The sequence below is a fragment of the Mus pahari genome, chromosome X (genome assembly GCF_900095145.1).
Source record: "Mus pahari chromosome X, PAHARI_EIJ_v1.1, whole genome shotgun sequence".
In the NCBI taxonomy this organism is placed as follows: Eukaryota; Metazoa; Chordata; class Mammalia; order Rodentia; family Muridae; genus Mus; species Mus pahari.
This window is the reverse complement of record NC_034613.1, coordinates 11,583,493-11,602,518: the sequence shown is the minus strand read 5'-3', so window position 1 is coordinate 11,602,518 and position 19,026 is coordinate 11,583,493. Positions and strand designations below refer to the sequence as shown.

General features: G+C 37.7%; 1 long non-coding RNA gene across 2 annotated transcripts in view; it reads left to right on the top strand.

Annotated features, from left to right (window-relative positions):
• LOC110314157 overlaps window positions 1–19,026 on the top strand; it is a 78,286-nt gene that overhangs the window by 55,156 nt on the left and 4,104 nt on the right. Inside the window, exon 4 of one of the 2 annotated variants that reach the window (XR_002380158.2) lies at window positions 10,970–11,137. This is a non-coding gene — a long non-coding RNA (uncharacterized LOC110314157). Of the gene's footprint in view, window positions 1–10,969; window positions 11,275–19,026 lie in introns of those variants that run through there. The other variant, XR_003843055.1, reaches the window with a different exon arrangement.

Genomic DNA, 19,026 nt, shown 5'->3' with positions numbered 1-19,026 from the left:
ACTGGAACTCATGCAGGTCAGAAAGCAGGAGCTTATACAGAGACCATGGAGGGATATTCTTTACTGGCTTGCCTCCCCTGGCTTGCTCAGCCTGCTCTCTTATAGAACCCAAGACTACCAGGCCAGAGATGGCACCACCCATAAGGGGCCCTCCCCTCTTGATCACTAATTGAAAAAATACCTTACAGCTGGATCTCATGTAGGCATTTCCTCAACTAAACTCCGTTCTCTGTGATAACTCCAGCTGTGTCAAGTTGACACAAAATTAGCCAGTACACTTGGATACCTCACATGATCAAAAACTTTCTATGGTTTTGTTTCTTAGAGCTAAGGATTGGTAACTGTTAGCACTGATCCAGGAAGCCCCATGTAACCTGCTTCCCTGTGCCTGTCCAGCCTAACCAGACTCATTTCTCTCTTCTTTCTACCATCTTCATCCTGCTGTGTGACACTAGACTTTGTACTGATCTAATCCCTGAGAAGTTATATTTCCACCTCCAGTCCTTTCTTCTCTGCCATGACCTCTTCATTTACTGCCCAGGTATTTATGGAATCTGCTCCCATGACAATTTAGTAGGCCTCTCCCTATTCCTCTCCTATTCTTCCTGAGCACTTTATCACTAATGAGTGTACTTTGTATTTCTTTGATTCTATTTCTTTTCCTTATAGTTTGGAAACTCCAGACTATATTGCCTACACCTAGCATAGTGCCTGGGACTTAGGAGGAATTTGGTAATATGTTGAATGACTCAGTGAGTGTACTGGGCAGTGAAGTCAGAAGTAGATCAGAATGTAGATTCACTCAGTTTTAGAGGAAAACACAACATGTATATTTCACAGAGTCTAAGGGGATTTCTCTTGGACACTCCCTGAGATCTTACCATTTCTAAAATTGGAATGTATATAGCAGTTGTTGGGACTTCAGTTGTTACCTGCTCAGCACTGATTATTATACAGCCAGTGCTTACCCTGGCATCCACAAGTTGGCAGTAAGTGTTCACTTGACTGTGTATGTTTTCTGTGTTCTTAGTTCTGTATAGATTGACTGTGCCTGCTATGAGATGGGCTCTCAATATAATTCTTTTGAAAGGAAATTTTGTTGACTTTGGAACAGTAGTACCCTTATATATTCAAAAAGGCATGATGGTGGTAGGGAGAGAATTCAATATTAGTGAGGTTGGGAAAATGACTGGGATTCTACCTTTCAGAACAACACCTTGGAAGGTAGACGTAATCAAAGTGGTTTTATGTCCCATTACCACGTTACTTATAGACCTGCTGATCCATTACAAGTAGGGAAGTGAAGGAAGAGGATATTTCTCAATTCATCAGAATGAAATAATGAAAAACAAGTTTGGCCATCACCCCATCTGTCCTTAAGGAACCATGTCATGGTTAAGTGGCAAAGTGTGTTTCTTTCCTAATGGTAATATGAAAGAATGGAGTTTAATTAAATTAGTAGTGTTTCAGCATAGATGGAATTGAATCGTAGAACTATAAAGTAAATTATGAATTTTAATTATTTCATTTTTGGTTCAAAATGTTCATATTTCAGTTTCCATGAAAGAAACTTGCTGTTGCACTACTCTGAGAAAGATAAAGGCTTGTAAGGGTTCCTTGGTTTCCCCATTCGACATCTTTTTCTCTCATTATTGGGACCAGTTACCCATTGGCGGAATTCAACTTTACTTATTGTGATTGGTTTAAGGAAAACTCCTTTCAGACAGCTGTAAGTTTGCTTCTTTTGAAAAAGCTATAGGCTCTTAAGGTAAGAGGACATGGCAAAGAGTTCTGCAGTTTCCAGCATACAGTTTTTGACCTGTGGTGACATCTCTCACAGCTGTTAGTTGCTGTGGCTAGATTATCTCATTCTTTCTGATGGCTTGCTAGGGAGCAATAGAGAGAAAAGGGTAGTTTGGTCATAGCCAGTAGCTACATCACACTAGAAAATTTCCTGATTTTGAGGTCAGATTAGAAGTAGACATTATTATCACAACAAGTCTTAGCTACTCACGCTTAAATCGGAGAATTATTCCTAGAGTGAGAGACCCTGTCACAAATAAAGACTTGATTTTGGCGCACAGTGTCATTGTATATGTTGCTGACACAGCAGGAGCTGAAGGCCGTTGTTCACATTTTATCCAGAGGCAGGTACTCAGTTCACTTTTGCTTTTGTTTTTGTTAAGATTAGAACACCAGTTCATGTGGTGGCCCTTCCCTCTTCATTTGAACATCTCTGAAAACATCCTCAGAGCTGAGTCTCCTAGGTGCTGATTTCAAATTTAGTCAAGTTGTTAGTGAAGATTACCATATCTATGACATACAGGGACCTGGATTCTATACCTTGCCCTTCAAAACCAGGGTGGTGTGCCCCACCCCCGTTCATGCAACAGGCATGGAAAAGAGAAAAAAAATGGTGAGCTGGATTATATGCTGAATAAGTGTGAATTAGGGTAAATTAGGAGATGGGTAGAGAGGTACATTGTAAGAAAATGGAAAGTGGGGACTTGATAGGTTCAAGATTGGGAACTAAACTTTATTATTAAAATGGAATTCTTCAAATAAGATAAAACCTTCCTGTTCATAGAAATAGAAACACATCCCTTATTTTTAATTGAAATAGAAACACATCCCTTTCCCCCAGCTACTCTCCCATGCCCCTTCATTCTTAATCTGATAGCTTCGTTTTCTTTTATTCTTGTTACATATATATTTCTGTATATGCACAACCATTTGTAAATAATATCTGCCAAGTCAGTTTTTGTTGATGGTGTGTATATGACTGCAAGTCTGACTACTCTGGATTGGAAAACAAATGAGGGGTCTCATCCCTAGGTGAGGCTGATTCTACTCCCAGCATTCATTAGTTACCTGTAGTTCTTTGTTTAGGAATGGAACATCCCCCTTCCATGTTAACATGTCCATTGATAATGATAATCTGGCCATTTCTAGACAAGCTTCTCACAGCAAGTTTCCTGGTATTCTGGCTCTTAGAATCTCTTCATCTTCTTGGCCTCTATGTTCCCTGAGCTGTAGATGCAGAAGGCACGATGTATTCATGTCCACTGGGTCTAAGCTCTCCATTGTCTGTTGATTTCTGTATGGTGTCCAGTTGTGGTTTTCTGTGATGGTTTCCATTTTCTATAAAGGAAGGCTTCTTTGATGAGGGGTGGTAGCTACCTTTACTTGTGGGTATAAAGATAAGATTTAGAATGTAGTAAGGAATCATACTGGAAGTGGTTTGACAGAAGGTCAAAATAAACTCAGTCAGCTTCTAGGGCTAGTACTGAAATTTCTAGTACTGGGAATAATTTCACTCCTGTTGAGTGGGGCATAAGTCCAATTAGACAACTGTTAATTGCCACCCATTGAATATGTACCATGTATAGATATCACTACTCAATAAGACCATTAATTGCTTTCATCCTTTGTCTATGAAGCTGTCTCTTTTATTTTGATTCATGACTTGCTCTGTTTTATTTGTGTTTTCTGGCATTACGTTTTTTTTTTCTACCTATCAAAGCCAGATTTCTGGAGTAGATGTGGTTTGTTTGGTGAGGGGCGTTGGTATGGTGACCTCCCTACTCACCCCTTTTTGTTTGTGCTTCTAATGACTCCTTTACTTTGTCAGTTGCCAACAAAGATCACCATTCTATCTCTGCACATCCACTGTCCTTGATCAGATTCATGCTCTCCAAGGCATTTATTACTACATTTTCATCTCTTATAATTAGTGATCAATTATAAACAGTCTGGAATTCACTTCCACTTAAAATCTATGGTGCCTCTGAAACCTGTGATTTTCAGCACTCAACAAATGCTTGGCAGCTCCTATACCCATCCCAGCTTCCACTCTGAATGCTTAGTGTAGTAGGGAACAGAAAGTAGCTAAGCAGACTGTTCAATAACTCTTTTGTTTAAGGTGCTTTTACTCTGGGGATTGATGAGATCTGTTTTGATTTTTCTTCTCACTGTTTTCCCTTTGAGTTAATATTTAGAAGATCTGCATATGCATGTTTATGTGTGTGTATATGCATATGCATGTGTGGAAACCAAGTGTGGCCTTGTCCATTTTTTTTTTTTTTTGATACAGGGCCTGTTACTAACCTGCAGCTCACTAAGTAGGCTAGAGCAGGCTGTCCAGTTCACCCTAGGGAGCCAGTTGTTCTGGTTTACCCAGCACTGGATTTACAGATTTGTGTAACCTGTTTTACATGGACTCTAATGATTGACATTAGACCCTTGTGTTTGCAAATGAAGTATTTTCCAACTGATCCATCTCCTCAGGTATAGAAATTTCTTTTATCCATTTATAGCAAGCACAGAACAGGATGTGGAAAATTTGAGTTTGAGAGTATTGTTTCTGTTATGTAGGAAATTTGAGATTATGAGTTTTGGAGAATGCTGACTGAAAAATAAGTCATATAAGCTTGGCAGGGAACTTAAGGACTGAGGGTGTAGCTAGCTACATCGCTGAGTCTGAGAACAGATGTGGTTCATTTTATATAAACCCAACAGTGATAGACAGTATATCTTGGCTAAGATTTGTTACAGTTATTCAGACAGATTTGCAGATAGGTAAACTTGGGAGTACAAATTGTCATCCACAAAGAACTCATTGTTACTAATTAAAATTTCTAAATGGAGGAAAACAAAGAACCTAAGAAACTTAAAAGCCTTGGCATATTCAAACTTGTCTTGAAATAATTTATTAGAGACTCCATTAAGAGCACTAGTACAAAACTTCTATCCTATAAATAGAAATGAACTTTGGAAAACCCAACAATGTGATAAAAGCACTGTCCTCTTTGATCTTTGTGGATCATTCTGTAAGGAACTGAATTTGTATAAAACACTGTCTTGTTAGCTCCACTGTTAAGGAAAAACAGCAAGCATAGCTAAGTGGTAGAGCACTTGACTAGCATGCCTGAGTACCTGGGTTCCAGACTCAACACTGTCAAGGGGGAAAGGCCCCTTTAACTCCTTATTTATATTTGTCCATGAGCAGAAGATATTAATTTGGTTGGTTAAAAGCTTTTCTTTTAAGCTAGCCACTTTTCACTTAACAAAGGGTCTCACATGGGGCTGGCCTTGAATTCACCAATCCACCCTGCCATTGTGTCCATGTACTAAAAGGTGTGAGACTGCGAAGGGATGATCCTCTTCTACATAATACTCCTGTGTATATTTCTAATAGTTTAATTTGTATTTGATTTGGGTCTACCTTTTTCTAATTATTCCTAGTAAATACATGAGTCCATGTGTCCTGAGAACTCATGTGTTTGAGTCTAAGGTTCATGTGATAACTTTCTTCTTGCTACAAACTATTAGGACAGAGGACACTTTCTCCTGAGTGTTTGTTCTACTAATGTAGTTATCATTTCCAGTGGGATGCTTCTGAGAGGTTAAAGTCATTTTCTGAGTAATAGATCTGTATTTTGTCCTGGTCTCTACCTAGTATTACCATTGTGTGCTTGTCACTAACCTTTAAAGGCCAAAGACTGTCTTCACAGTGCGCTATGAAGTAAGTGTTGTTACTGAAATATATGTGCAAAAGGAATTTTATTATTTTTAGAGAAGAGGATTATAATTGAGTTGAAACTTGAAGGATACTTGTCAAGGATTATATTGATGAACAAATACTCTTACATCTTTTGGACAGCTTGTGAGAAAGTAATGATTGTAGTTAATTTTTAGTTAGTGTCATGTAATTGATAATTGTTCTGATTCATGACATTATTATATTCTCTTTCCTTCACCCACAGCAAAACAAGCTTAATTTGATTTATAGCCTTAGGAAGAAGAAAAAAATCCTAAGATTACTCACATGGCATGAGTCAGCTTTTGGCTCCTTTCTCTTTCCCTTCTCCTCCTCTTTTTCTTCCTCTTCCTCCTTGTCTTCCTCTTCTCCTACCCTGCCCACTCTTGTATTCACTTCCACCCACGATATTGTTGTCATCAAAGAACTGAGTCAGTTCATTCTTTAAAATGGGTGGGGCAGGAGAAAAGTAATAAAAAAATTTCTGAGCAAAGTATTCAGCTTCTGTGTGAAATCACTTCAAGAAGACAGGCAGCTCCTTCTATGAGATGAAAAGCTTAGAACACAGTCCAGTCCTCATAAAGACATGTTCCCAGTGTCCAACATAAATCTGCATGTAGTTTGTGTGCATGTTTGTTAAGGCATTCATGTAGCCCAGCCATAGAGGCATGTTCCTAATTTTGATACTGGAAATTTTATGTAAACTATACATGAAGTTAGTGTGCTCTGAAAGTAGAATATTTTGCTAAATAAGAACTGATATTTTGGTGTTTTGTAGCCATGATCTTACTCTGTGGCTCAGAGTGAACTTGTATTCCTCCTGCCTCTGCTTCCAAAGGCAAGATGGGAATTATAGACATGTATAGTCATATTTGACATTCTCTAGATTTTTGATTGTTACCAAATACAACTGATAAAGTCACTTTATTTGCTTGAATGAACAGTGTGACATGGAAGCTTGATGCTGTTCTTGCCTCCCTTGCAATGGAAGAGATCTATTGGGAGTGGCTGTTCAGCCTTGGTAATGTGGTAAGCATCACTGAAGCAGAGTTTTTTATTTCTTCCTTGTATTTTGTTTATGTCTATTCTCCAGGTACTAAAAAACAGAAAGGAAGTGACTCTCCCATGTTCCTTTAGGCAATACCATTTCAGGGCCAGTATTGGATCTTGGGCTGTTTGTGTTTACCTTGATCTATAGTTGGGGTTTCTAAAACTGAAAAAGTCAGATTGTTTTGTATTTTGGTTTCTGTACTATTTCGATAAAACAACCTTTCAGTTCAGAGTTGAACCAGATCTCTACCTCTGACTCAAGTTCCCATTGAAAGGGGTGAGTCCTGGAGCCTTCCACAACACCATCATCTCTCCATTTTGCTATCTTACCCCCATTATGTTAACACAGGTTGGATCACTCGTGTACCCTTTGCCCTTCAGCAGAGCACAGTATTTGAGGATCTGCATATTTATAAAGTATACTTGTACCTCAGAGATGTTTGCCTGCTATCATTGTTTTTATGTTTTGTTTTTGTTTGTTTTTTGTTTTGTTGTTGTTGTTGTTTTGTTTTGTTTTTTTTTAAAACCATCTATGAACTATGTCACATGTTGACTGGAAACAACAGGCTTTTGTTACCAGAGGGCTTGTAGGATGGTTGAACTGCTTCACATAGCTTTCAGATGGAACCAGAGCTTCATGTATTCAGAGGAAGTCGAATTTCTTAATGAAAGATAATCTAACAGAAAACATAGGTTCTTCAACTAACATATAGGTTAGTTGAGGTTCTTTACCCAACTGCTTGAGCTTCCCTTAGGGTAAACGTCATAGGATTTTATGTGGTGACCTTATGGAGCAAAACAAAACAAAACAAAACAAAACAAAACAAAACAGCGGATCATGGGTCTACTCTGGGTCTGTACTCTTTATCTCTTTTATTAGGAGCTATTTGGAGGGGGTCTGCACTGTGCCCAGAACAGTGCTCTACCCTGAACAGGGCTATAATGTTCCTCCACTATTTTCACTCATTTATCTTTTTATGTCTACAGACATTTCTAATGTCTTGACCAATCTGGGCCAACTAGAATGAGAGTTCTGTTTTGTTATCTTTGTTGTTTTACTTGATTTTGTTTCGTTTTAATTTTGAGACAGGGTTTCACCTAGACTGGCCTTGAACTAACTTCTTATCATTTTCCTACAACCCTACACAACCTTGCATGTTTCTGTGTGTTTGGGAAGGCAGGCTTTTTGTCACAATTCTTGGATTGCTATGGGGGTTTCTGAATATCTTTTCTGACTGGTTCCATCTGGTCATAGCTCTCTTCTGTACTGACCTTAAGAATACTCCAGAAAATGTGATGGGAAAAGCTCAAACAGATTCTGAAATGCTCTATAGAAATGATTGCTTGGTCAGGTGTTTATCATCACTAATAAAGTAGTTTTAAATGTTATTTTAAGTGATAGAATAACTGCTGTGTGTGACTCACTGTGCCAACCCTTTTCAGTTCAGGTGAAAAGCTAGGAATGGAGGAACCAGGATTGAAACACCAGCCATTCTCCAGACTTTTAAGGGATGTTATATGTTTCTTCAGATGCCAGAGTTTTGGTTCTTTGATTTTTATTAAAGTCTGCTTTCATACTCTGTTAGTTTCCATCAAAAGCTAAGTAATTATAGACTTGATGTTCTCTGTGTGCTCTACTTGGAAAATGTCAGCGGCTAGATTAATATATTCCTGTTGAAATATGAACAGGTTTTAATAACTAGTTGAGAAATATGTGCATGTACTTAAAATAGAAAAACTTAAAGTATAATTTGGAAATGCACTTTCAAGTAGTTTTTAAATTTAATTTCTGAAAACTACCTATGAAAATTTAGAGTGGTGTTTATTCTAGTAAAAACCTTACAGGGGAATTTTTTTTATATATTTATAAAGTGAATGATCAAATTCTAAATTAGCTTTTAAAATAATATTTCCGTGTGTGTATCTTTTCTGTGTCTTCATCTGTGAGTTGGAGAATTAGCTATTTGCTTTGTGTCATAAAAATAGAAGGTATAGCCTACATTGTAACATAGCTAGTTATTCATCAAGGTTTAATCAATAGTAAAAGCCCTCGTCAAAGCAGTTGCTGACTTTGCTCAAGGTTAAAGGAAGTATGCCAAAAAGAGATAACTGTAGTATGACTGTATGTCTGAGCCATTCAGATTGTGTGTGTGTGTGTGTGTGTGTGTGTGTTTTGAGGGGGGTTGCACTTATTATTCCATTTCTTTCTATCTCTAAAATACCTGAGAATAATTGATTCCATGCATGTAATGCCACTCTCATCATGGTAGTTAAACATCATACTGAATAGGGGACTTGTAAGCAGTTTATTTGACTGCGATTTCCCCAGAGACTATTTGTTGATTTTTAAGGCTTTTGTCTTCAGCTATTAAACAATTGACATCAAAAGACTATTCAGATGTTGGGTTGTGGTGAGGCCATTGTTGAATTTGTGATTCTATGTGAGTGACTCAGGTTAGAGTGCAAATTGCAGTACGCGCAAAAGTGAAAGCCTGTTACAGGGCTGGGCTCTCAGGTCCCTGACCACTTCCTGAAGAACCTGCCATATGGGCCCCAACAATAGATTTAAAACTGGATTCCTCCCATAGCAAAGACATGAGGCAGACCTGCATGTAGATAACCTTTTCGCCACTGTCGTGTGAACTTGATTGTTCAGTGGCCTTAATTTTAAATTTACAGTATATGGTTCTGAAACATTGCATATTAGAATATGTAATGTTTCATATTACAGAAACTTAGAGCTTAGCTGAGGCTTAAAATATAATCTTGGAGCGTTCTTGTTTACATGACTGAATGCTTTGAAACCCATTAGAACATGCATTCTGATCCTTAAATGCATGAGCTAGAAAAGAAACAAAAAACAAAACACACACACACACACACACACACACACACACACACACACTCACACACACAAAGGAGCTTGTCAAATCAACTACAACCACCAGTCTAATAAAAGTGAGTCACATCCAAGTGGGCTGTACTTACACTACCCTCCCATTCTGGGGAAAATATGGCCAGGGGAGGTAGTGTGAGTCATCACCTGGTTTGTTTGACATATGCTTCCTTCCATAAATTGGGAATGGCAAGAAGCACAGTGCTCTGGGCTTGCCTTGGAGAAAGAGTTATTGCAGCTTTGCCTGAGAAAAATTGGGTGTCTGGTTTGGAAAGAAGAGGTTGAGCCTGTGTTTTGACTTTAGATGTCGGTAAAGGGGGAGAATAAATGGACAGATCCAAACAAGGAGCATTTGTAAGTACCATTTTCAGAGAATGAAGAAACGATAAGGGTGTTTGTGTGTTTTTCTGAGGCATAAGTGTTATTTAAGAAAAATTGGGGGCTGGAGAGATGGCTCAGCTGTTAAAGGCTAGGCTCACGACCAAAAAAGAAAAGTTGGGGGTGTTAAAATAAATTGGCAGCTACTTCATGAAGTGGGCTTGTTTACTTAGCAAAAGTGTTCTTGATATGAACAAATGAAAATGGAAGGGGACATGATTTGTAGTTAGCATAAAGATTTGTCCCAAGGATGGTTAAATTTGCTTAATTTTTATAATTGTCTTTAAGAGAAATTTGTTTGACTTAGGAATTCTCTCTTGGGGCCCTTTGCCGGAAGGGAAGAGAAGCTTACGCACCTCTCCCATCTGCAAGCCTCTGTGGAGCTGTGTAGAACGAAGCTTAGAATGTGCAATTGTCGGGGAGACTGTCAGAAGCGGGATGAGCAGTTCATTTATAGTTGAACTGAGTTTTTAAACTCAGCCTCTGCTTTGGGATTATTTTTTAATACATGCCAGACATTCTTCTGATTCCCATCTTGGCTGCGTTTCAGCTCCTTCTTTGTCTGGGTGAGGCTAGGGTGTTACTTGTTTTAAAGCTCGAGTTGTCACAGCCGGGTATTTTCTGTTTCGGCTTATGACCACCACCCCCCTTTTCCTGAATGAGTGTCCTTTGTATAACCCCAGTAATTCAGAAATTCTACAGGCATAGGGACTGCCCTGTCATGTGACTTAGGTACTATGTGTTGGTTGTGATTGGTCAGCAGCTAATTGTCAGGTCCCTATAAGAAGTCCCGTGTTAGGCGACTGTCCACTTTCCACTCTCCCGCTGGCTACTGCTCATCAGGAGCAGGATGGGGGTGGGGACTGTCCAATGATTACTCTGCGTGATAGATGACCAAGTGGCTGCAGTCGTGGGGGTCTACACATCAGTGCAAGATTGCTTGTAGCTGATTTGATCAAACTCTGGCTTCCTGAACTGGTAACTGTTACTTTAATGCAGCTTACTGATTAAACTGAGAAAAATGTAGTTGAAAATGTGTGCCAAGAACTTGTGTGGACTTATTCCCTGTCCCCCTTTTCCCTTTTGTCTGATTCATTTTGTCACAGGAATGAAATGCAGATAACTCGTTAGCAAACTTTTGTGGGAAAAAAGTGCCTTGTACGATCAGAACAAAGCTGTTTTATAATCAAATTTACCAAGCTGAGAAGAGGGAGTTTCAGCAAATGGAAGCTTCAGCTTTCTGTCACCAGGAAACACTGCGCTATCCAGAATCGGTAAGTGAAAAGTGGCATTGTCCCTAATAGATATCATATGGTGTGTGGGAGAATTGCAAAATTGTTCACAGACCCCTAACAAGTGTGTAGAACAGAGAACATATAAATAAAGGTGGGGATTTTTAAAAGCAGGCAGCCCCATGGTATAGCTTTAAAGCTGAGAAGTTACCAGGTACTTAACAAAATGAGCAGTATGTTACTAGTTCAGCCAAACATATGTAATAGAACTAGATCTTACTTTTTGAACATGGTTTCCTTTTCAGTGGGGCAAAGCATGAAATCAAAATGGGCTGTTTGCTTGAATTGCTGCATTAACTTTCCATGGATAGAGATTTGCATTCAGTCTGACAAGCAAGTTGAAATGTGAAGAAATACTTTCACAATTAGTCGGTTCCTTTGCTCCCCCATTGTGTCGGATTTTATCTAGACCTTTACAAAATGAAAGTTGAAGCAGTGTACCCCCAAAATCTGATTGTGAACGGCAGATCATGGTGGTCATAGAATTTGTTTTGCATTCATGACATGATTTTAAGATTGTTCTGTTTGATTACAGTTCTGTCCTTGTTTTGATAGAGCAAAAGGGTGCTGATTTCCATACAGTACATAACATTTTTAAGATGGTAATGAACAACTAACTCCTAATGGTGTGATACCCATGTGTCTGCCTGTCTTTCTTTCTCTGAAGCCTGAAATTCAGTTTTCTCATTTTGAATCTGAGCTGCTCCTATTCCAGAAAAAGACAGTAAAGCTGTGCCTATGTGTTCCAAAAGACACTGAGATAGCAGTTTTATATTAGTGTGAATGTTTGACTTCCCTGAAATAAGATTGCCTAAAGGTTGTACCCAACGAGCATATTAGGATAGTAGGTGGCTGCTTGATTTTTGTCTGTTTCCTTTTGGTCAGTATAACTAATCATGTGATATATACTTACAAAGAGTTAGATGGAAATATTTTAAGTGTCAGTAATTATATAGGTATTCCTGGCAATCTCCATTTATGAGTATAAACATGCAATTATGACATGAACAGAATTGGGCTTTGAATTATAAAGGTTGTAATATTATTTATTTTGCTTTAAGTAGCCCCAACTAAATTAAAAGTTAAATGTACATTCTTGACTTCTTGCTCCCACTCTGTTCCTTTTGGAATCATAAAATTTCCAGCTTAAAAAAAGAACGCCATAACAGGATACCAAAGCTGCGGGTTTCTGTTAGTTGAGTGGGCTGCAGATGGGAAGAGAGAGATGAATATGTTGGAATCTGTAAACTGTGCCCCCTTATACACACACTTAAAGGGTTCGAAGATCATTTTTCTTAGGCTAATAGCTCCCAAGACTTCAGTTTCAATGAAAAGACACGGCTGTGAAGTGCAAATCTGGCTGCAAATTTGTGCAAATGTCACATGTCATTTGACTTAATTAAGGTATGCCCTCCTGACACACATTAATTTATAGGTTTGAGAAGGAGACAGAAAAAATCATGAGAAAGCATGATAGTATTTCTAGCTATTTTTTATCCTACTGTTAGTGTATGTTCAGTGACTAATAATTATTTTCACCTCTGTATTTCATTTAAATGCTTGTATAAAAAACACGGTAATTTAATATTGGGCTAAATACATGGAGGATAGGAAAAAGACTATATAAAAACTTCAGATGTTCTTCAAACATTTAGAAGTCACTGCCTTGAGTGATTAAAAATGGGATATAATATAAATTGAAATACTAAATGCTAAAACATGTGTCCCAGAAGAATAATCCAAAAACTTCATCTTTAAAATTTAGTTTGTCATTCTTTGTTCTGAGTTTCTTATTTTTAAGTGTACATCTAAAAGTATTGCTCCGCATTCTCTCCCAGATTTACTGAAGGCATTAGTATTTTGACATGTTTGGTCTTTGTGGATTTTCAAAACAACAAAGTGAAAGGAAGCTATTTCTACCCAATAGTACTACCCAATAGTACTTGATAAGTGTACTGTACACCTTCAAAATTTAGTGTGTGTGTGTGTGTGTGTGTGTGTGTGTGTGTGTGTGTGTGTAAGCTTACTTTGAAGGTGGGTCTTAAATCAACAACAGCTATTTGTTAGAACCCAGATAAGCTTCGGAATGTAGTTCTCTGGCAACCGAGTAGTTAGGTATTGAAATGTAGCTTTAAGGTTTCAGTTCATAAATGGCATTCAGATCTCTTGCTACAGTCTCATTGAGTAGAAGGATAACAAGAAGGGGAAAACCATGAAGCATTATAATGATTTCCATTTTTTCGGGCCTTCTTGACTTGCTTTGCATACAGGATCACTGTGGAAGTGGGAAGCATAGGCCTTAAAGGAAGCTGTACTTTAATACAAAATCAGTATGTGAAAAATTGGGAGAGATAAGTACCAACATATGGAGTAACGAGTACAAGTCAGCTTCCACAAGGTTCTGCACACCATTTATCCAGGGCTGACCAGCCGTGAGAAGAACATCTTGAACCAATTATTGTAGACTCTTGAAGAGCTGCAAATGTTTCCTTCAAATGCAATGTGGAGAAAATTCCTTTGGTAGCAGCAGAATGGCTTACCAGTTTGCTATAGCATTTATTTCTATCCCTGCTCCCCTGAGAACAACTACAGAGGCTTCAGTGTTCTTATGAGACACAGGCTTTCCAACCAACTGTTCATTTGCCATTTCCTAGTTTTGTCTTCTTTTTGCTATGGAATAAATGGGATTGTATTATTAAGCAGTCATAAGCCCTAAGCATTTTATCTTACGTTCAAAAATTACTTTTAACATTCTTTAAAAAGAGACTAAGAGGTGTTTATGGAATGAATTGGCAGGCTGAGAATCTAGGAAACACCATATCAGAGCAAGAAAATGTTTAGACTAATATATACCATAGATTAATTATGCACTCTTGCATTTTCCATGCCTGAAGGTATTTTCTATTTCACAATGGTTTTAGCAATTTATTTTGTCACTTGTACCTTGAGAATTAGTGAAAAAAAAAGATTTCAGTTGAAGTTATTCCTTACTTCATAATTAGAAACCTGGCAATTCTTCTAAAGTCCAAATGATTCTGACAAGTTAAAAAAAATGTTCATGCCACAAAGTGATGGAAAGTTCTGACTTGACCTTATGTGAGTCCACTTGTAGTCTTACTCACTAAGTCTGAACAGAAATATCAGAGAAATATTCATGTACTTCTTTCTGGAATAGAGTACCAAACTTCCCCTGGAGATATATATATATATTAAATGATCACCCTCCTTATAAACATTTATAATAACGTGAGTGTTGGAGTGCCAGATAAGCCTTTTTTGACTCTTGAATTAACCTTTATTGAACTCATGGTATGTGTTAGATATTTTTCTAAATATAACCCTGGCATCTATTCAGTGCCAACCAGTTCCTGATAGTTACCCAGGAGATAGGTCTTAATATATAATGCTTTACATGTATTAACTGTAAAACCAGTATGATTGTTACTTCTTTTTACTGTAGAGAAAGCAGTGCACAGAGAAGTGAAACCAATTGCCCAAAATGACATAGGAAGGAAATAATGGAGCCAGAATTTGCAAGCACAGAAACTAGGCTGAGTCAAAGGGGTGTGCCACCTGCTTTCTGCATTCCTGCTTACCCTACGCCTAGTGTCATGCGAAGGTGATAGTGATATCACCACTCTGGTCATTAACATGGTCCACTCCTCCTCTCTGTGAAATGTTTGTTCACAGGTTTGTTGTGGAATGGACTATGGGAGGTTCAGGGATCCAAGCTCCTTCTTGATGAGTCAACCTGGCTTTATTAATTGAGAAAAATTAAGACAAAAGTAAGAACATTGTGTTTTCAACTCCAAAGGAATTTTTGTATACAATTACAAAAAGTCCTTTCATATTTATTTTCTGGAACTTTATACCCAGACAGATCTAGGCTGTTAAGGGAGAAAGGCACACCTTAGAGGGAGTGACACTTTGACACAAGAGTCATGCTGGGCACAGTAAGTGCCTTTGGGAAACCAGGCAGCCCAGGAAATTGAACTGCATGATTGAATCTAGAAAAGGAGACTTCTAACCATGCTTCTCAAAAAAAGAAAAGGAAAGATGTATAAGGTGGCTCTCTTGTCCCTATGTTTCTAGTCATTAAAAATAAGTTCTTTCTAAACTTCCCAATTTATGTCCCTGCTCCTCCTTTCCTACTTAGTGATTCAGCAGTTACTTCCTGTTGGCATGTTGTGCAGTTTATGTCCTTGCTTGCCATTTTAGTCAACCACTTCTGTTATTGTTGGCTTTGAACACACTTAAAGATTTCTGGATCTATATTTTGATCTCTGTCTTCAACTTAATTTCCTTATGTCCATTTCAAAATGCTATTGACAAGAAAAAATGTTGGTGACTATTTTTTTACTGTTACATACTATTTTTTATAGTAATAGTTTTGAAAACTTATTTCTCCTAAACAGTTTAGATTTCATGGTCGAAATTTGGAGGATAGGTGTTTTTATTCAGAAGAAAAAAACCTAACCAGTTTTGAATGTAGTTACTGTATATATAATTTAAATGATTTTCCATTTATTTTCTTGATATCAGGAAGAATAAGAGTTAAGGAGGGTATGCAAAGTAATTCCATTTTATTAACTACTTTCAAAGATGAGCAGCTGAATTAGAACATATATTTCATCTAAAATATCTTACACTTATCTAGTTAACTACCCTGATTTTTTTTGAAAAAAAAATCAATATAAAACAATTGCTATACAGACTATATATTTAAAATGTCAGTAATTTAATCTTAGCATCTGCTAGCTCAACTTCTTAGGGTTCCAAGCTGTAACTTCTTCTCTTACTCCCCATTTACATTTATACATTCTAAAGTATTTAGGCTAATTTAACATATAAAGCATAGTATGCGTGCTATTAACTGTAAACTATATTACGTAAATACTCTGCTCATTTCCTTTAGTTTTTCTGAAGGAACACATTTTATGCACACAAAAGTTGAATTTGATGTCTTTGTAAGTCAGCGTAACAGTCAAAACATTTGCTTTTCTTGCCTATTGGAAATAGCTATTCTAAGTAGCACCTATTTTGTTTAAAATCACTTTAAAATATTAATCTAAGTATAGTGATAACTTTATATGTAAAAAGTAATGTAGCTCTTCTGAGGTACAGGGTGGAATCATCTGTAATGAAGGCCAGGCTAAGGTTTCGTTTTAAAGCGTATCCACTTATTGCCATGAAAAAAAAAATGATTTCCTGAAGTAACTGTGTGTTCTTTGGGAGACTTTGACCTTGCTTTTAATGTTATTGAGCTTTTTCTGCTTTCAACATTTTTTAAAAGGATAAAATATTTTTTAAAAAGATAACCCATTGGTAACCCCACAACACACACACACACACACACACACACACACACACACACACACACACACACACACACACACACACACACACACACACACACACACACACACACACACACACAGACATTTACACACAAAACACTAGAGTTCTTAACTAAGAAAAGTGGGTTGAATTTATACAGCCCAAGCCATTCTTTGCTGCTTTCATTCATAGTTCTGAATACCTGCATACAAAATCATCTCCAAATCTGAACTATTTATTTTGTAAGAGGGCCAAGCTTATGGAACAAGTATGCTTGTGTTTTCAGTTACTTTGCCCCTTGGTAGTCGAGCAAGTCTGTTAGTTTCTCTAAATCACAGAGTTTAGATAGTGAGTTATGTTACCTTATACTTGAACCTGCATAAAAAGCACATTAGGGAACCTGGATTAATGGTTCTCTACTCACTTATATTCCCCAAACACTTTCAGCTTAGTTCCAGACCTATGTGTTTGTGGTAAAATGTATATGACTGTTGGCATGGCAGATTAACTAAAATAGCAAAAAAAAAAAATTGGTTACCATTCATTGTACATTTAGTGTGTTTTGGGTAGCTACTATTGTAGGTAGTCAAATGACATTGATCTGTGGGATCCTCATATCAAGCTGTTGGTACTATTGTGTTGTGTCTATTTCATAGATGAGAGTCCTAAAGCACAGAGAAACAGAGGAACTTACTTTGGGCCACTTGTCTGTTGTAGAAACAAAATCTGAATCCAAATAGGCTGTTGGCAGAGCAGATAGGAAGTAATTTGGGTCCAAAGGCAGAGTAAAAGTTGGCTGAATCCAAAAGTTTCAGTAGGGATCATCTCAATTCTGTTGTAGAAAGTGTAACATCTTTCAGACCTGGGACTGTCAATACTGAAATACACATTTGACTTTTTCTGCTTCTTATTTCACAAATCAGTGGGAACTGTCTTAGTCACTGGTATTTTATGAGTTTGAATTAGGCCACTGAAATCCAGGAGGGGGAATTCCTTGTTTTCAGTTGATCTAAAGCAGTAATGAATTTACTCATCTAACTTCCCCTATTTTTTTCTGTCAAGTTTTCACTTGAAGGTGGGGGTGGAGGGAAGAAGTATATGAGCACTTCAATCGTTGGGTGAACTTTTGGTAGAAAGGTACATGGAGTAGGGATCTGTATTTATGAATATATGTTTCCTTTGCCTCCATCTAGTTCTGAAGGCTTTCTATAGGAACAGCTTAGAAGCAACCACCAGTGCCCAGGAAAAACCAAGCTTCCTGTTTGTTCCAGGAGTTTAGTTTCATTTTATGGAAATGCAGCTTGAAGGTTGTACAGGAGACAGGTGAAGGCAGCCCACCCAAGGCCACGGATTTAAAGGACTTGGAAATCTCTAAAATGTTTCATTGTTCTTGAACTGATCCTACCTCTAGGAGGACGTGTTAATAAGGCTTCCCTTCATTCCATCATTTTTTTCTGTTCATTCATTCATCCTTATTTTCTCTCATTCAAGCTCTTCCTGCAGACAGAAGAAAGACAGAAAGAAAGGGATAGACTGATAGTCTATACAATGGGGTGGGAGAGATGAGTAGCTGTAAGCTATAAACTTACTTTGTCCCTTTTCCCTCAGTAAAGGTCTTTTGTTTGATACTTGTCATTTGGGGGCCACTATACCTCTCACAGACAGACACACAATATTTAAACATTTTCTGTTAACCAGATTCCTTGCTTAAACGGAGAAGAAACGACATGTGAGTGAAAACTATGCAGCAAAAATGGCTAGATGGATAGACCAAATGACTTCCTTCTTTTATGACTAAATTATAAATATGATTTCATACCACTTAAACTTTCAAGTCATTTCTATACAGAGAAGTAAATGTTAACAGAAGCCTCCCCAAAGATATCTTAGAAAATAGTTCAAAATGAACTTGAACTCTGTTTCTGACCTCAGTTAATTTTGAGGGTGTCTTGTTTGGGTGCTTGATTTCCTGTTGTTTTTGTTGTTGTTGCTTATTTGTTTGTTTTCAATCTTCAATTAAAGCTGCGAAAAGTAAGGAGGAATGCTTTTGTCCAAGTGGGGAGAGGAAGAAGTAATACCACTAACACTCCAGAGCCAATGGTACTTGTCACCACACTGCAGTCAGGAATATTCTTCTTGAAGACAGGGTTTACCTTGGAATTCAGTAGTATATTCAACCTGGACTTCACTGCCCACTGATTCTTTTTTTAATAATCATTCAAATTTTCTTCAATGAAACAAGCTGACCTGCATCTTTTAGCCACAAAGACATTGAAGAGACTAACTATTTCAGTGTGAATTGTGAGATCTGCATTCCTAGGAAGCACACGGTTCTAGGAAGTACATGTAGATCAGAGGTAAGCTAATAAATCAGTCAACATGGAATTTCTTACTTTCCCACATTCTATTTGTCATCCACACACCAGTAACTCCTCTTGGCTTTTCTGCCCCTGGATGATGGGGAAGTTATAAAATAATTTCTCTCTCTCTCTCTCTCTCTCTCTCTCTCTCTCTCTCTCTCTCTCTCTCTCTCT